This window comes from Doryrhamphus excisus, linkage group LG5, assembly GCF_037039965.1.
Source record: "Doryrhamphus excisus strain RoL-2023G ecotype Guam linkage group LG5, RoL_Dexc_Guam_v1.1, whole genome shotgun sequence".
Lineage (NCBI taxonomy): Eukaryota > Metazoa > Chordata > Actinopteri > Syngnathiformes > Syngnathidae > Doryrhamphus > Doryrhamphus excisus.
In genome coordinates, this window is record NC_136361.1 from 18,688,909 (window position 1) to 18,705,355 (window position 16,447).

A 16,447-nucleotide genomic window follows, 5' to 3' on the forward strand; every position below is an offset into this window, starting at 1 on the left:
AAGAGTACACCCTGGACTGGTCGCCAGCCAATTACAGGGCACATATAGACAAACAACCATTCACACTCACATTCATACCTATGGACAATTTGGAGTCGCCAATTAACCTAGCATGTTTTTGGAATGTGGGAGGAAACCGGAGTACCCGGAGAAAACCCACGCATGCACTGGGAGAACAAGCAACTGTGCTTGGTGGAATTGAACCCTGGTCTCCTTGCCACAGAGCATTTTCTACTGAATTTTCTGATCCTTAATCTGCAATTTCTCTTCCTGCTTGGCTATTTTGGCAACCAATTGTGACATTGTCATCTTTTAATGACGTATAGGTCGGCTATACGCATCCCAAACGTTCATTACCACACGTTTATAACCACATATGTAAGAGGCCTGGGTTGTATTTGTGAAAAAGTTGGAATTATGCTGTTCACACCTGACCTGCAATGTGAGGTTAGCCAAGGTGACTTTATCACAAATTGATCTCACAAGAAGTGGCACGTCGTAAAAAGCAGAAAACTAACAGGAAAACTAGCCGGGAAAGTTATGTTGGTATAAACTCACCATGGAAAGTGGATAGAGGGAAATCTATGTTGGTACGAACTCACCATGGAAAGTGGATAGAGGGAAATCTATGTTGGTATAAACTCACATTGGAAGGTCTATAGAGGGAAATCTAGGTTGGTATAAACTCACATTGGAAGGTCTATAGAGGGAAATCTAGGTTGGTACAATCTCACCATGGAAGGTGGATAGAGGGAAATCTATGTTGGTATAAACTCACATTGGAAGGCGGATAGAGGGAAACCTATGTTGATACGAACTCACCATGGAAGGTGGATAGAGGGAAAGCTATGTTGGTATAAACTCACCATGAAAGATGGATAGAGGGACAAAGTCACCATGGAAGGTGGATAGAGGGAAAGCTATGTTGGTATAAACTCACCATGAAAGATGGATAGAGGGACAAACTCACCATGGAAGGTGGATAGAGGGAAATCTATGTTGGTATAAACTCACTATAGAAGGCGGATATGGGGAAATCTATGTTGGTACAAACTCAGCATAGAAGGTGGATAGAGGGACAGCTACGTTGGTATGAACTCACCATGAAAGATGGATAGAGGGACAAACTCACCATGGAAGATGGATAGAAGGACAGCTATGTTGGTAGGAACTCACCATGGAAGGTGGATAGACCGAAATCTATGTTGGTATAAACTCCCCATAGAAGGTGGATAGAGGGACAATCTCACCATGCAAGGTCAACAGAGGAAACCTGTTTGAACAGTCCAACTATGCATCCCTTTGGAAGGATGTGATTATTCCATCAATTAAGGCTACATTAGTGTATTTTGTCATTTAATATACAAATTTACATACAATTATATGAGTAAATGTTCTATTTATCAGTGCATGATATTCATATGAAGATGTACGTATACTGTGCAGTAATCCCTCATTTATTGCAGTTAATTGGTTCTGCAAAGTAGGATTTCTTATTTATAAATAGATGGGCGACTCCTCCAGCTGTGCACTCCGGTTCTCCTGACCTCTGTGGATGCATAACGGATGCTCACATTGCGTATCCGACATTGATGCACGTTACCCGGCCATGTTGGGTGGCTCTTCCTGCTGTACAGGAAGCTCACCTCCAGTGTGTGTGTGTGTGTGTGTATATGTGTAGCTAAGGTGAAACTATATTTTTTCCCTTTGTTAGAATTATTTTGATGTGTTATTGGATTCATTGTTTCACGGTACATTTCTTCCCACCACTACAGGGACGCTGCTTTTAGCATGCAAATGGTTTAAATATAGCAACACTTAACCCAAAGGAAAGGCAGGTCTTTTGGAGGGTGCTACTGTCTTATATGATTAAGCACTGTACCACCCTTTCTTTGCACATGTTAAGACTGTTCTTGCAATATATTGTTTTTTTTAAAAGCCTACAGAAACTGTCACCAGGATACACAGAAGTTATTGTTTCATATGAAACAGTGAATATGCAGGTTAGACAGTTTCAATTCCGTTTCCAGTTTTTTTTTTTTTTAACTTGCTGTAGCAAGTGTTGCTAAGTGGTTGTTGTTTGTCGCTCAGTTGGCGAATAAATGGTTCATACCACTTATCCTCAACTCCCGTCTCGTTCTGAATCACATCGCCACATTTGGTGGCCCTCAATGTGAGTAATATGCTGCAGCAGTTAAGTTACCCGACCTTTGGCGACACTAGCCCACGCCCATGCTCTCAACACATGGGAGCCCAGTTCCGAATAAAACACTGGAACTCCTTTTTTTTTTTTCATTCCGCAGGAACGGCACGACAGAAAATTGTAGTGTCTTTGTCATACAATGGTATACCTTGAAACCAGTAACCGCTACCACTTCACACGTTGACAAATCTGTATAAAAGTCACTGGTTGCTGATGGTTCTTGTACATTTATTTGATTCATGCCAGTGCCTCTGGGTGGGGGGGTTATTGAGTGATGATATCGCATCCCTAATGACATCATCAAGCCCTGCTGCCTTGCGGTGATATTTTCTTGAATCTGACAAAGCCTCGTGGCAGCTACAGAAGACAAGACTTGCTGGCTGAGTTTAAATTCCATTGATGTCCATCCTCTGTAGTCTTTATGTAAACAGCGTTGCTGATGCTGAGAAGTGACCTTGAGAAGAAAGCTACGAATGCAATAATCAGCATCACGTTTCCACTTACTTCCACTGATTTACTTAAAGAAGACCCATTATCCTTTTTCCACTTTTTTGACTTATAAATGTAATTAAAATGTTGTATTGTCGTGTTAATGAGGATAATGAGGTTTACACATTTGTGTTGGGGAACTGTGCGGGAATCAAACATTTTGAAAAATTTATAATAATAATAATAATACATAGTGCTTTTCAGAGTACTTAAAGACGCTTTACAGTAGAGAAAACGACATAAAAGTAGAGTTGAGTAAAAACAGAGTAAAAGATGCATTAAAATACAATATTCAAACATTAATTCAGAGTTAAAACAAGGCTAAAAGCGGGTCAGGTATAAAAAGTTAGACATTAAAAACAGATTTAAACAGTTGTTTTTTTGAAGGAGGGAAGGTCAGGGCAGGCACGGAGTGAATGGGGCAAAGAGTTCCAGAGTTCCAAAATTACATGAAAGACCAGTGCATTGTGCTTAATAATAATAATAAATAGCTTGAGAAATTGCTTGAGAAAACAAGTTAATAAGTTAATATGAGCTAGCTAACAAATTACATAGTGGGAAATATCTATTTTGACGCTATAGCCCTCACAAAAATTGCCAACTTAATTGTATATTAGGGCGGCACGGCGGTCGAGTGGTTAGCGCGCACACCTCACAGCTAGGAGACCAGGGTTCAATTCCACCCTCGGCCATCTCTGTGTGGAGTTTGCATGTTCTCCCCGTGCATGCGTGGGTTTTCTCCGGGTACTCCGGTTTCCTCCCACATTCCAAAAACATGCTAGGTTAATTGGCGAAATTGTCCATGTGAGTGTGAATGGTTGTTTGTCTATATGTGCCCTGTGATTGGCTGGCGACCAGTTCAGGGTGTACCCCGCCTCTCGCCCGAAGACAGCTGGGATAGGCTCCAGCAACCCCCCGTGACCCTCGTGAGGAAAATGAATGAATGAAATAATATAATATATAAATAATAAATGATAAAAAAGCGGTATGAAAACGAATGAATGAATGAATATATAAATAAATTTATAAAATAAAATACATTTACAATATATAAATAATATAATAATAATAAATCAGTTCTATAAATGCGTCAATTAAATCTTTGTAAACGTGCAATGTACAGTATATACATTTAGATCCATTTTTAGCAGCGTACTTACCAAGTACATCACATTCTACTTGTAATGTATGCCCCGGCTGCTCTGTCAGCGCTGGTATGAAGGTCACTGTCTAATGGGGTAGATGAGCTAAATGTGGCAGCCTGCTATCGCAAGAAGAATGTCTCTCTTTTCTGTGAGAGGCCCATCTGTCAAGAAGTACAAAAAAAAAACTAAAACCTTAACATCGTCATCCAGGTGCTCAACAGCTGGCTACGGCCCAACCTTGACATCACTCTTTGAACGAGTTAAATCAAAGAATGTTGCTGTTTTATTAGTCGGGGAGGGCTCATTTTCATTGGCAAATACCAAAATGAAAGAGATACGGATGAGGTTTGGCTTCTTCATAAGTTGTCCGTCACACATTAACATTAGCCACGTTTACATGAGGAGTTTTTCTCTTTCCGAATGGAATCTTTCCGAAAGCAATGGTATACATGGAAAGGAATATTCCAATCGTGTGTCTACATGCGCCGCTATAATCAACCAGAATAGTCAATGGGGCATGCCCAGTAAAGCGTAAACACCAACATCACATGATACCGACTTTGTCAAGTTTTTCTTTCACTTGTTGGAATAACTCCGTATTGCCAGTTTTTCCTTTGTCCAGTCTTGAAATTTACTTTGAATCAAAAACAAACTTTTCGCAGCAGTCCAGTGCCGATTGCTCGCCTCCATTTTTTTAAATCGAAGAACGTCTTGAGCTGTGTGTTATGTCATATCTCACCATTCGCTGAAAGAACGCACCCGGGAACAGGAAAAGATAAAGTATAATCTTGCTAATATTTTATAATTAAGCTCGGCACATGTTTTATATAGATATGTATTTTCTTTTTTAATAAAACTGGACTTCTGAATGGTCCATGTAAACATGGCTATTGAAAGCATACTTCCTGTAGTGGCTATTGTGGGGTTACTGACACCTAGACACGGTAGCCACGTATACATGGACCCAAATATTCCAATTCCATTTGGGTTATTTGCTCAAACGGAAAGAATGTAACCTTTGTATACACCTCATTCCGAAAGAAAAGTGCCAATCCGAATGAATATATAATCAGATTCACAGAGATGGAATATTCCTTTCCCCAATCCGATTGAGGGATCTTGTACCCGATAAAATGGAGAGTTGTCAGACTGCGTTCTTCTTTGTGGTGTTTTTCTTCTTCTGTTGTTTATTGGCGGTTGGCAAGCAGCTTTCGTGTGCATTAGCGCCATCTGTGGAACAGAATCTAAACCCTTCTATACTTTAAGAAGAAAATATAACATCTCCCGAGTTTCATTATAAAATATTAGCAAGATCTATTATCTTATATCTATTTATCTTTTCGTTTAAATTTCGTTTAAATTTATCCTGGGTAGATTCTTTCCGGTATAGGCAGTCCTCTGTGTACGTGGGTAACGTTTGTGTATAAATACATTCCCATTAATTTCCTGTATGTGGTGCAAGAACACACTGGTGGAATAGTATGTAGTCAAGCAACAACATACGTTCAATGCTGAATTGTGTGATAGCAATGCAAGAAAATATCGATGTAATGTAATGTAAAATCACAGAATACATTAGTTTCTGTGATGATCAACATATGTGCTGGTCAGTGGCAGAGAGTAAAAACTGATCATGTTTTTCCACTCCAGGCAGATGCCCGAGGGGAGATGGAGCATGGCATTCATAAATAATATGAAGTATCCTTTGGCCAACCATATTCTTGACAGAGGACTGCCTGCCTGTCTGATACAGACCAACAAGCGGGTTTGGATGAGCAGACAGGAAGAAAAGGCTATTTTCATTCACTGCCTTTTTAAATCAGTCTTTTTGCCCCAGAACCATCCATGTGTGCATTTGTCAAAGCCTGCACTGCTGACCTTATGATTAAAGCCAAAACAAAATGCTGCACAAACTGTTGTCCTTTTAGTGATACAGACTATAGAGCACACGAGTTAACGTGTCCTCACTTCCTCCCTCGGTATGTTGTGCGTTGAATTATCCGCTGCCCTCCGATGCATCTTTTAGTTTCATGATTATGTGTGAGTGCAGATTAGCTCTGAGGCTGCTGTTGCTTTTATGGGCCTGCATGGTTGGGGAGCCTACCAACAGTTTTCATTGGGAAGGACATATTTGTTTTGACAATCAGTATCAGTATGCACACTACGCTCTCGTGCACTCGCGACAGTACGCAACCGCATCCATGGGATTAATAGCTTCCTTTGTAAAACTTATTTTATCTTACACAGTTTTATAAAGCACAGGGTTATGTGATGATCAACATGAACGTGTCACATTGTTGAACAATGATTGTTTTTACTCTGCTTACTATCGTTGGTTATAAATATTTAAACACCGTACTCTTTATTGTCTTGGGAATAACAAGATCTCTAAAAATAGTTTCAGGATAGATAGAATAGCAAAGCATGGCATTTGTTTCCTTTTGTATTCTCTGTCATATCTGATGATCCTCGTCATTCCGTGGCAAGGTCAGAAACAGAGTTGTGGACTGGAGTCAAGCACCTTGACGGACAAACTGGATTACAATTTTGATGACTTTGGATTCAACTTGACAAGATCTAAAAAGATTTGGACTTTGACATCAATGACTTCGGACCTGACTTGAATCTGATGATTTGATTTTAAGTGAATGTGCTTAGTAAAATGTGTCTCCTAGGTGATCGTTATTATCTAATGGTAATGGTAATGGTTTTATTTCATTTGAACATGCATCAGATTACAATTGAATGCATCACATAATCAGTTCACAGTTCCACATGTCCGAAAGGAGTAGGAAGAAGCAAAGCTTATTAAATCCTACCCCTCCATCTGGTACTTTTACAATCAGTAACTGTTACATTTGTTCACTTCCTGCTTTCCATAATACAGTTTTTTTTTAATAATGCACCTCATACCGAAGTACGAGGTGATATGACCATCCAATGACATAATGGGTACCATAGTAAGTGTCAATATAGTGATATGTATAGCACATCATGACTGGTTCAAGACTCTTCATCCTTGTATTTAGCAAACATCAACTGCTTGTATTGTTTCTTGAATTGGCTCATCGTTGTGCATTGTTTAAGGGTCTTACTCAATCCATCCCATAGTTTGATTCCACATACTAAAATGCTATGGCTTTTTAACGTAGTCCTAGCATATAGGTGTATGTCATTTCCATATGTTCTCTTTGAATCTGTCGCAATGAATGCATCTATTAACGTTCAATCAGGTCTAAGAACAAGCAATATTTGGTTAGCGTACAGACCACACAACTAGGATTCCCCACTCGGGCATCTCTGTGTGGAGTTTCTCCCCACGCATGTGTGGGTTTTCTCCGGGTACTCCGGTTTCCTCCCACATTCCAAAAACATGCTCGGTTAATTGGTGACTCCAAATTGTCCATAGGCATGAATGTGAGTGTGAATGGTTGTTTGTCTATATGTGCCCTGTGATTGGCTGGCGACCAGTACAAGGTGTACCCCGCCTCTCATAAAATGGATGGAATGTGTGGATTACATTTCTGAAATTTTTTAGTTTTTTGTTTTTGAATTTTATTTTTTAGGACCCCGCCTCTCACCCAAAGTCAGCTGGGATTGGCTCCAGCACACACACGTGACCCTAGTGTGGCTAAACATCATAGAAAATGGATGGATGGATGTTCTTTAGTATATAAAGAAGTAATTCACATTTGTACGGACGTTGTTTGTTGTCAGCGAATAATGGCTATTTGACAAAGTTTAGTTGTTATTGTTGGCTATGATTTAAAGTATTGCCCCTTGTAACAACGACACAAATGTAAATTGTTGCTCTCCTTTCCAAGAGTGTGTATAGACCCAGGAATGTATGTGAATTCCAGACAACCATGCATGACCAATCATCTTATTTGGGTCAAATTTTTTTGTTGAATATGCCCCATTAGTAAAAACAAAAGCAAATTTTACATATTCATTCATTCATTTCACTGTTTATCCTCACGAGGGTCGTGGATGGTGCTGGAGCCTATCCCAGCTGTCTTAGGGCGAGAGGCGAGAGTACACCTTGGACTGGTCGCCAGCCAATCACAGGGCACATATAGACAAACAACCATTCACACTCACATTCATACCTATGGACTATTTGGAGTCGCCAATTAACCTAGCATGTTTTTGGAATGTGGGAGGAAACCGGAGTACCCGGAGAAAACCCACGCATGCACGGTGAGAAAATGAAAGTTTGACACAGAGATGGCCGAGGGTGGAATTGAACCAACCACTCGGCTGCCATGCAGCCACAAATTTAACATACTTGGGTGGGTATGTGTAAAATATGAACGCTACTTTCCATATCCAGTTTTGCTTAACATTTGAAATGATTGAAAACCAAAATACTGACATATATGTTAGGGTGGCCGTAAAAAGGATAAATAGATAAAAAAAAGGCTATCCTAATGCTTGTATTTTCAAGAGAAAGGGGACACTACCATCTTTAATAGTCAGCAGACAGACAAAAAAAATGGAATATGACATGTAGGATCATTTCTGCAGCGAGCTGCCAAGAAGCCCACGGTGGTTATCCATTGCTGAAAACATGCTTTTCAGTCCGCGGATAAATGGTAACGAGATGTGAGCATGCAGCTTTCAGAGCATTCACCGTGTGTGTGTGTGTGTGTTTGTGTTGCATGGGGGTGTTGTTGAGTTTGAATGGTGTTTCGGACTGAGTCAGCAGAGAGAGTGTGTTTCCCCTGTGGGTGTGTGTTGAAGAGTGGCGTTTCCAGTGAGCTGAAGCTACATCACACTCTCTTGTGAAGTCAGAGATGAAATGTGAAATGCAATCTGTAGCCAGAACAGAAGGACAAAAAAATGAAGCAATTTACAGATTAGGAATATACACACGGCAACGACTGTGCCAATATTATAATTGTTGCTTCCACGCCTTTAGGATTTCGCTTGGGACCAAATGATCGACGATATCTGGGATAGATTTTTCAAATGCATTTTCTCTGATGCAAAAAAAAAAAATAATACTATGAAGTGTTTTGGAGAGAACAATCAGCCTTGCCAGGCGCATGAGTGGCTCATGAGTGTGAGCTGTCACGTTCGCAAGGGCCTCATTGTCTGATCATAATCTTGCAAATCCCCAATTGCAATTGCAAACTACTGCAGCAACCAGGCGGGAATGTGATGCTCCATTCAGCATGCATTTTGATCAAGCAGACAAGAGAGAAAAATCAGCATTCCTGACTGGTTTTTATAGCTATTTGTTTATCCGCTTTACATCTTCCCTAGTTGAATTAGCAAGGGGGGATTAGAAGAAGCATTAAAAGTTAGGGTTATGTAGTGTCACCACAAGGCTGTTATTTCAATTCCACGCATGAAAATTGAACTACATTTGACCTCCTCAGATTTAATTGAGCTGCGTTTAATCGAAACACATTAAATATAGGATACAAAAATCTATTTCCTTCACCTTTTTTAGAATTGTTTCTGTTCAGTGCAAGATGTACTGGTATTTCATGTGTAGTATTTGACTCCTCTGGAGTCTGTAGGCAGCAGGGGTTCAGTCCTCAGTCAGTGACGGTGTGAAAACTGTGAATCCTCTCAAAATGGGCCTTGTGATGGGTAGTTGGGATCACATTTTGGGGTAAAAGATGTACATTATTTTAATTCTGAAATTTATTTGGATTGAAGTTGCTTTATTTTTCAGCAATATGTGCATGTGTGTAAATGATTCTTTATTTTACTTTTTTACTTTTTTTGTTTTTACTTTTTTATTTTACTTTATTCTTTAATTCATTCATTCATTCATTTATTTATTTTCTAACGCTTTTCCTCACGAGGGTCGCGGGGGGTGCTGGAGCCTGTCCCAGCTGTCTTCAGGCGAGAGGCGGGGTACACCCTGGACTGGTCGCCAGCCAATCACAGGGCACATATAGACAAACAACCATTCACACTCACATTCATACCTATGGACAATTTGGAGTCGCCAATTAACCTAGCATGTTTTTGGAATGTGGGAGGAAAACGGAGTACCCGGAGAAAACCCACGCATGCACGGGGAGAACATGCAAATTTCACACAGAGATGACCGAGGGTGGAATTGAACCCTGGTCTCCTAGCTGTGAGGTCTGTGCGCTAACCACTCGACGGTCATGCAGCCCTATTATAATTATTTCATATACATGTATATGAGCTGTGTGAAGTTGCAAACATGGCAATAAAAAATAACAATAATGTGTCAGCTGACTGTATTTCTCTCAAAAATACTGCGTTCAGTACTACAGGCAATTTTCCAACTGACTTAATATCAGAAAAAAAATCCATCCGAAAAAGCAGACAAAAAAAAAACATTGTCAGTGACTGATGCACGATCGTGCCCACTGTCCAACGGGAATGACAAAAGGGAATAAATTCTCCCAGATAAACGTTGGCTTGCTCTTATCACCTGAGAATGCAAACTCTATGTCAAACCCGTACTGTAAGTTCGATTCCAATTGGAAAATGTTGATGTTTGTTTACCACTCAAAGATCTTGGTGATAGTACTCTTTGTATTCTATTTTATGGAAGGTTACTCAACCATATGATGTGCCGGTGATTTGCTTTATACCCTTGGCAGTAGATCACACATTCCATCATGGTAGCACGCCCCATTCATTTGTTCTTGACTTTTATGATGCTTCCCAGCAAGGCTTGAGGCCTATCATACTTAGGCGTCAAGTGCAGTCCTTACAGTGGTGTGAAAAACGTCCCCCTTTTCATGATTTCTTAATTTTTTGCATGTTTGTCACACTTAAATGTTTCAGATTATGAAACAAATTTAAATATGAGGAAATGACAACACAACTGCAAAATCCAAACCTTCATGGCCCTGTGTGAAAAAGTAATTGCAATCAAGCGTTTATAAGTCTTATACGGCACGGTGGGGGAATTTTGGTTATTATTCAGACAATTTTGAGAGTTTTCCAGTAGGAAGCACATTTTTAAGGTCATGTCACAGAAACTTAATAGGATTCAGGTCAGGACTTTGACCAAGCCACTGCAAAGTCTTCATTTTATTTTGTTGCTGGTGTGTTTTGGATCATTGTCCTGTTGCAGAACCCAAGTTCGTTTTAGCTTGATGTCACAAAAAAGATGGCCGGACAGTCATTCAAAATTCATAGTTCCATTTCTTCAAGTCTTACAGATCATGAAGCGGCAAAACCGCTGCAGACCATGCCACCCCCACCACCATATTTTACCGTTTTTTTATGATGTTCTTTTTCAGAAATGCGGCAATACTTTTACGTCAGTTGAACTTTTGTCTTGTCAGACCACAGAGTTTTCCCAAAGCTCTTGGGGATCATGGAGTTTTTTTTTCTGGCAAAATTTGAGACAAGCCTGAATTTTTATTTTTTTATTCGGCTGTGGTTTTCATCTTGTGTCATTCTTATGGTGGAGTCATGCTGACCTTAACTGAGCCCTGCAGTTCTTTTGTTGTTGTTGTGGAGTCTTTTATTAAGGGAGAATAATAAAAACTTTCATTTAAAAACTACATTTTGTGTTCAGTTGTGTTGTCATTGACTAATATTCACATTTGTACGGTGGTGGTGGTGGTAAAGTAAAAATATCAATATTGTTTTCCTATGAACACATCCAATGTATTTGTCATTTTATATGTGACATCTTATATGACATATGTATATGTCATCTTTCATATCAGAAATTGGTAGCTATTTTTTTACGGACAAACCAACAACTTTGAGTCTTTAAGTTCCTCCGCTTGTGACTATATGTTATAAGGTAAAACAACATGCTTCCACAAAGCTCACATTGTTGTCAACACAAACTTTACAGTGAAATCAGTGTAATTCATAGTTTAGTGGCTCAGACTCAGTCCAGTGATATTATGCTCATAACTCATGCATGCTTAGCAGCGCTGGCTTTAGGGCAATATCCATTCACTTAGCATATTTTGCTTTTGTTTATTGGATGGCCTGCTCCATTTCTTCCAGCACAAAATATGGTGACACGTTACTTGTAAGTTTCTGTACATGGGCAGAATGGTGAAGTAATGGTGAGCACATCAGGTTTGTAGTCAGGTTTGAATCTCTTTTGGAACTTTTGGTTCATTGCAGTCTAGAAATTGCCTGTTGGTCTGAATGTGAATGGTGTGTCTATTTTTGTTTTGTACGTGACTGACAATCAGTCCAGGTTTTACTCCACCCATAGCTAAAAATCAGTTGGGATGGATGCTTGCTCCTCGAGATCCTTCCTTCAGTTTAAAAAGTTCCTCCTATCGTTGATCTCAAATTTTGCATATGTGAATTGAATCTTCAATGCTGACAGTGTTAGAGGTGAAGGTGACACTTCTATTCTGGTGTAATTGAACCCTGAAACGTATGGAGGGCATAAATGACCAGTGACCTGTGTCAGTGTGACAGTAATATGAGCCAAGACTTCATAACATGCTGCACCCCCCTACCCCCATGACTCTTTTATCCTTGTGGTTTGAGTTACTGTGTATTTGTAACACTGAGCTTCATCCTCTACTCGTCGCTTTCCATATCATGTTTTTGACTTTAAACTGGAGGCCCCAAAAAATATTGATTTCTCGTACCAGAATACTTTTGCTGTTATATATCCATGTATTTATGAGTATAATATGTGTTGCGACTTATTTTCCAGTGATCTCGTAAGTCAGTCATTTTCTACCGCTTGTCCTCATGAGCTGTCACCAGCTGTCTTCAGGCGAGAGGCGGGGTACACGCTGGACTGGTCGCCAGCCAATCACAGGGCACATACTATAGACAAACAACCATTCACACTCACATTCATACCTATGAACAATTTGGAGTCGCTAATTAACCTAGCATGTTTTTGGAATGTGGGAGGAAACCGGAGTACCCGTAGAAAACCCACGCATGCACGGGAGGGGCCTTCAAACTCCACACAGAGGGTGGAATCGAACTTGGGTCTTCTAGATGTGAGGCATATGCGCTAACCACTCCAACACCGTGCAGGATCTCCTAAGTAGAACATCAAAATACCAAAAAATGGACAAGCACAAGACACAAAAATAATTATCTGTTTTACACTCGTCGATGTGTGTTTTACTAACATGTGATATGTTGGAAAAGTAGAGCTCTATGTATTGTGAGTACATGCTTATGGCTTTAGAATGGCAATGAAGCCTCTACCAGTCAATAAGTCATTTAGAAAGGGCCTATGAATCCAAATGATCTTGCTGAAGGGAAGGTTCACTCTCACCCATTTCCTGCCTTGAGTCACAAAAGTAGAATATTAATCCTCTTGGAAAAAAAAAAAAATCAATGTCAGAATGCTTTGCCACAGAGACAATACTCCATTGGTAGAGTTTTTCCTGGCATGCCTTAAATCCCATTCTTAGAAATGCCCCATTCAAATTTAAGGCTAATAAGATGTTGGTTTATTGATGATGGCTTCCTTCTCCCAGGGGGATGGGATTATATGCCAATAATGCAAAGACAGTCTTTCATTAGTTTGTATTTAAATTGAAGTGTCATCCATACTGTGAGAGCCTGCTGCGTCTTCAAAGTGTGTGTAAGTGTGTTTCTTGAGGCGCCTTCATGCTGAATCTGATTGTGTTTCGGAGTATTCTTTGTCAATAAATACATCACAGAGATGGATGGTAGGAAACATTAAGATAATTAGTTGGCATTTGAAGTTAAGAATACAGTCTAAAGTACGAGTAACAACTTTTCTGACCTATAAATGTAATTAAAATGTCGTATTCTCATGTTGCCAAAGTTTCAGATAATGAGGTTTGTGCATTTGGAAGTGAGCCCTGAAAGAAGAAACTGGCCAACTCTGTAAAAAAAAGAACTGTTTAGAATGGTTTGAATCCATTGAAAAAAGTGGAAATATTAAGAATTTTTAAGAGCAAAAGGCATTTGTGTTTGGAAAATGTGGAATTTTGGGAAAGTGGATGTATAAAATAGATCCGCAAAATATGAATGAGCTGAATGTTTTCATGTTGGTTCATGAATGGTTTGAATCAGTTGGAAATCTGGAGATGGATGATCCATCCACCTATCGTCTTCTGCTTATCCAGCCTGAGGTTGTGAGGGGATCCCAAGTATCCAAAGGCATTCCTGGGTCTTCCTTGAGACCTCCTGCCAAGTGTTAGTACGCGGGGGCATGATACTGGGCCTGATACCAGACAAACCATGTGATGATCTTATTATCACATACTATTTAATCATGAGCTTATTATCACGTACTATTTAATCAAAAGACCATTTTGTTTCCAGAAAATGTTCAGTTTATTACATGTATTATATCTAAACAGTGTAAACACAACAATTGCAAAAATATTTCAACAATAATATTTTATCAACAGTCTTATCTTATCAATGTCTGACAATTAAAGCTCCATTAATCAAGTTTGGGTTTTTTGGTGACTGGAGAAGCACTAGGCACTAAGCACTCGTGTGCTGTTCTCTGATTGGTTGTTTCACGGGCACGATACCAGAGCAGCGCGCTCTGAGTGGACAACTACGGGGGCTGATACTGGACATGGTTAAACTCTATATTTTATCAGTATCACTGCCCTGGGCTTTGACACAGTATCATTTCGGCCTTTTCCCGTATCATTCATGGGCGGTTTCTAGGGTACAGGGCCAATTAATACTGTAGTATGTGATAATCATCCTGACCGAATGCCCGAACTACCTTATTTGGCTTCTGATCAGAGGCTCAAATCTAAGATTCTCCCAGATGATGGAGTTTCTCACCCTATCGCTAAGGGAGAGCCCTGCCACCCTCAAAATCTTGTCCCAATTGTGTCCTTTTGGTCGCTACCCAACGCTCATGACCTTATGTGAGAGTAAGAACACATATCAACTGGTACTTTAGAAGAAGTGGAGTGACAGAAATGACGTTGAACAATTTTGGTGCAAAATAATGTGTGTGAGTGAGTCAATGACTGTCCTGACTGATGCATTCAAAGACATGCAAATTTAGTCTCACACACTTCTGTGTGGAGGAAAAATCAAAGCACTTAGAGGAGCGATGGCATTGAAAACAACATGACACTTGGCTGTGAGGAATCTTTCTTAGTCCTTGACTGTAGAGGCTGTTTGCATGCATTCTCTTTCTTTCTTTCTTACCGGAAATTTGTGGAAAAAGTGATTCTTGTGTTGTTTACTCTGAAAAAACTAAAGGGAAATCTGGCCATCTCAAACACCCCAGCAGTCAACTGCAACTCTGGCTTGCCTGCAGGGCTGTGTCGCATTGTGTGTGTTTGCTGGTGTGTTTTCACGCAGGCTGATACTGGAACAGTGAGGGGAGTCATTTTGATTTCCCAGGACATCTCAGTCAGGGCTCATTGCTTTTAGACAGCAAACGAGTGGAAGAAGTGGGGAATGGTGGCAGGAGCGACAGTGGAGGGAAACGTGTGCGCACTCTAACATGTGTTTGAGACAGAGAAAAGATTGTATCAAGGTCAGTTGGGGGACAATTGCTGAAAAAATATGAAGACGCGTTCGAGAGCAGGGAGCAAATAAATAAAGAATGCTTCCATTGAATTAAACATGACCTTAAACGGCAGAGGATATAGGGACCTCGCATTCATAGAAATCACACACAAGAGCCACGTAGATCATACTCAACACACTAGCCTATTGGGATACTGAAGAATACATTTGTTTTTCCATTTTGAATCTTATATGCTGAACCATTGGTACTGTAGTCTCGCTTATGCTTGGGTATGGTCTGGAATTCACCACAATGTTGGCTTTATTGAAAATAGATGGATCATAGAGTTTGGTCTATAAGTATTTGGACATTGTTGTGAGACTTTTTTTTAGAACTGAAACTTGACTAGATTCTGATGGTTCTCAAGTTTTTAATTAATTGATGGAAGCACATCCATAATAGATAGATAGATAGATAAACTTTCTTTATTGTCATTGCACAATAACACAGCAGTGAAATTGCCAACAAAATGTCATTGCTTGGCTCCTGTATAATAATAAATAATAAATAATAATGTGGAGAATAAATAGATGACATCAAATATGAACAATATACAGCGTAAACAGTAATTTGTACAAATAATTTAAATTATTTAGAATAAATAATACGTTTAAATAAATAATAATGCCCTAAAACTGATGACCATCTGTCGTGAAATTGTAGTTTTTTTTGTACCTCTTATTATTAAATCTAAATCTCATTCAAAAGGACCCTTAATGCTGCAATACGACTCTTTAAATTCTACTGCAGCATCTATTCACTCACATCTCCAGTGCGCAGACCTCTGCCCAACCATCATGTCTTCCAACAAATCAGTCCATGTAGTTAAGCAAAGGTCACATTACATGGGAGCGTAATTAATAAAAGACATGAATGACAATTCCATTCCAGATGATTAATTCAAAGATGGCAAGTAAGACAATTTTGGTACCTTTTTCCCCTGCACTCTTTTGCCCTCTAACTCGCAACATGCTGTCAAGAACAAGCTATTAAGGCCAATGACTACTGATACGTGTGGCTCAAGTTGCTATGGTTACAGTCTGAAAGCAGCTTTCAGGACACTGTGGGTGAAGTGTGCATTGGGCGCTCACGTTCTTGGGTAAAAATTGACAAAAGTCCTTCTGGGAAACACAAGTG

At 39.7% G+C, this 16,447-nt stretch overlaps 1 protein-coding gene across 6 annotated transcripts in view; it reads left to right on the plus strand.

Annotated features, from left to right (window-relative positions):
• The window catches only part of grik2 (glutamate receptor, ionotropic, kainate 2), a 138,168-nt gene that overhangs the window by 2,690 nt on the left and 119,031 nt on the right, over positions 1-16,447 (plus strand). The window lies entirely within an intron of this gene.